Genomic DNA, 3,771 nt, shown 5'->3' with positions numbered 1-3,771 from the left:
TGTAACTTTTAACTTCTTTGAGAGGATAAAGAGCGATGAATAAATTCATTTGCAAGGCTTTGGTGTGGTGGGGGGTTTTGGTTAGAGTTTTTCTTTTTTTTAAAACTTCAGATTAGCTCAGCAGGAGTCTCTTAATTTTTAGGACAGCAGAGGGGGCAACATGTCCATCTATTTTAGCAGCTTAGGGCAGAGGTAAAAAAGGATGTAAAAAATTCAACTGAGTACTGTCAGCAGACCCAGCATCCTCAAACTCTAATGAAAGTGAGATTAAATTGACAAAACCTGCCTTTGTTGCTGGAGGTACTGCCAGTATGTAACCAGGGCTTGTGCTCTCTGGAAATGCTCGAGAATCCTGAGGAGCCAGGCGATGCTCATTCTTCCTAGTGGGAAACAATAGAAGTAACAGTTAGGGCAGATGTCTTTCTGTACCAGCACTGAGCACGCAGCTGTCTGGAAAATCAATGTATTATGTTGGAGCTCTGAGATAGGAAGGGCTTGAGTGTGTAGCTTGCCCCCTGCATAATAGTGAGTGAAAAATAGTGCCAAGATACTTATTCTCAAAGTAAGTTCAAAATCTCAAATGCTCACTCTTTTAAAAAGACATTTGTATAAAATTATCAGAGAGACAAAATCAGAGACGGATTGAGGAAAGCATATGCTGTCTAAAATGTGTTGCTGATGTTAATCTTTTAATTCCCCAACATTCTAAGTTTTGAAATGGGAGAAAGCCATTTTGCAACTGGAGCTCCTGATTTTTCCACTTCAGTACAAGTAGCAGGCCAAACACAGATTTCTCCTCAATCTTTGAGGAGATTGATAGGTTTCTTCTCAATCTTTGTCATAATTTAGCCTTGTAAGTGTAATAAGATTATCTTGTAGTTCCATTGAATTGGGTCTTTCCTGCCCAGCTGGTACCAGGCATGCTGTAGAGTAAGTGTGTGCGATTATCAAAAACTGGTAGTAAAAACCTCATGAAGTCATTTCCTTTCACTGGGGGGAGACTTCAAATGAGGTGTCTGTCTTGCCATGCCTCTCCTCTCTTTCACTACTTTCAACCTAAGTTACCCTAAATTGGTGGGAAAGGTCGAGTGTGGGTGATAGTCTGAAGTGCTGGTAGGCTTTGGGATGAAACTTGCTCTGAAGGAAGTGGAAAGTGCAAATACTTTTTTTTTTTTAAACCCAAAAGATGCATATCTAATTTTTGGAGGGGAGGTGGGGCAGAATCTAATTTGATGTGGGAGATTCATTTCATAGAATTGATTAGGAAGGCTTGCTGTTTGGGGAAAACTTGACGTATATAATAGTAAGTCTCCTCTGCTGTGGAATACTGCCAATGCAGTCTGAAATTTTCTTTTTGTAAGTTGAAAACAAGTTGATTTTTTTTCAGCTTGGAGGGGAATCCCCATGTTAATTTTAAACCTTTCCAGTTCTAACTCTGAAATTGATTCTGCTGTCATGCTGCTAGAGCAATGTAAATAAACATAAGGGGTGAGAGCAAAACATACATGACTAACACAATCATGCTACCAAGCACCAAAAATCAGCTCCCTTGACCAAAAAAAAGGTATTAAATCTATAACTATATCAACTGTAAATAATGTATATAAAATTAAGTCTAAAATGAAATTTTTAATGACATAGGTTATTTGCAGCTGAGGGGAAGAACCTTTTCAAAGCTGAAAAATGCTTCAAAGAAAGTTGTTAAAATGAAGTCTGTTGGTCTTTATTTCAAAGCATTTTCTCAAAAAACTGCTTTCCCCCTTTTTATTTAAGAAGTTTTAACAGGTGTAATAAAAGTGTATGAATCAGAGATGGATGTTCCTGTTTGTCTAGAAGACTGTTTCAGTTTCCCATTCCTTCGTGCAGAAGCTGCCTGCTTTGCTCCTCTGCAGTTTCATCTGGGAATTTGGTGTCCAATCCTTTTCCACGCAGCAGAGAGACAGGGCATGGGCGGCACTGCTCAGTCACAAGCACAGGTCGGCGTCTTGCGAAAGGTGGCGAGACAGCTCAGCTCTTGTGAAGGCAAGACCCTACTGCCACATAGAGTAGAGATGTCAAAGGAAAAGATAGAGGGGCTGCATGCAGCTGTTTGTCTCCTTCCAGTCGAAACCATGGGACCTATGGATCCTGACAAGAAATGAAGATGGTTGAGGGATGAGTACAGTAAAAGGCATCTGAAAGCCAGGAGCTGTTTGCTATGTTGGACCCTAAGGATATTATCCAAGTATCTCATCCAGCTGCCTTGCCTGATGAGCGCAATTAAAGCCCATGAAATAAACCATAATTGCAGGTTGGGCGTGCTGTAAGTGTTTTACAGTAGAATTATCTGCTCTGTAAGCGCTTCCAGCCAAAAAGGATCCACTCCACACCTGTAGCATTTGCAACACCAGCAGGATGAAAGGCAATCTCCCATTTTAGGAATGCACTCTGAAGAACTGAGGAAGTTTGTTCAGGTTAGCCTGCCACCATTCTGGTTAAGAAGGAGGAAAATATGCATCCACGCTTCATGGGTTGTAGCTTTTCCTATGCTTTTTACATGCAGAGAACTGCGTATTAAAGTGTTCTATACAACAGACAGCTGCTTCCTAGGCAGCAATGTTGGGACACACATTGAGCAAACCAGATGAGAGAGCCTGAGCAATAAATGGTGGCATGCACCTGATGGAAAATTGTGCATCCATGCAAGTCTCTACAAGAATATTGCTTTCAAGGCATTTCATCCAGCTTGGCAGAGATACCATAGATCCGTGAGCATTGTGGTCTCACGGACAGAAACAAACAGGAAAGGTCATGTGGTTGGTGGTTAGTTTTACTCAGGGTGAGTTAGAAAGCTCTTGCAGGAACAAAGGCATGCAGAGTAAATGAATGCTGGCATGGGAGGGAGCAGCACTGAATGCCTGGAACTGAGGGAAGCACAGCCACAGTGGGTGGTACAGACAAATGCCTCACTGGACATGGCACCAAAAAGCATTTACAGAGCATTGGCTGTGAGGAGCGGCTTGCTAATTTGCATATGTACAAATTCCCCACCTATGGGCACAATCTTAGTGGATGCTTTCAGTAAAACCAATGTTTAAACTGTGCTCCAACACCATAAGTCAGTGGACCTCTACAGATGTCAAAATTATATTTATCTATATTGCTCTAAATGTATTTCTTTCAGATTACTCAAATTCAGTGTACTGTTGTTGGGGTTTTGGTTGGTGGTGATGGTGGTTTTGATTTTTTTTTCTAGAATAGAAAACCTCTGCAGATTTTCAGAAAAAAAAATGTAGCAATGTCCTTGTTCACCGTGAGTGCAAACACACATCCTGCTTGTTTCGTGCCTGCTCAGGCAGGGCTTTAAGCAATCATTTGCTTCTCTCCAGCTTCCCTGCATGTGAGCCAAGGAAATAAAAGGGTGGGCAGGTCACCAGGAACCAGGATTGCTGCTGAAAGCCTGTTGATGTTAACACAAAGGTACAGGGAAAAGGTGTCTGCTTTCAGGTTGTTGGGAAGTTTAGAGTTGCCAGGCATTACAAACTTTTTTACATCATTTGTTATTAATAATACATCTGCTATAGAGTGGGCATCTGGGAAGCCACTGAAGAAGGAGCAGGCTTTCTGGGATCCTGTCTGGCCAGGTGCCTCACAGATAAGAAAGCCATCTCAAGAAAATAAACTGTCCCTCATGGTACCAGACCTGAGTGATGCCTAATGGCAATGCTTTCATCTCTCTTAAGTGTCAAAAGAGCTTTCTGCAGGTGAGGTGCTGCTTGTATTCCTAATGAA

This window comes from Prinia subflava, chromosome 1 (genome assembly GCF_021018805.1).
Source record: "Prinia subflava isolate CZ2003 ecotype Zambia chromosome 1, Cam_Psub_1.2, whole genome shotgun sequence".
NCBI classification, from domain to species: domain Eukaryota; kingdom Metazoa; phylum Chordata; class Aves; order Passeriformes; family Cisticolidae; genus Prinia; species Prinia subflava.
Note: the sequence above shows the minus strand (reverse complement) of the source record.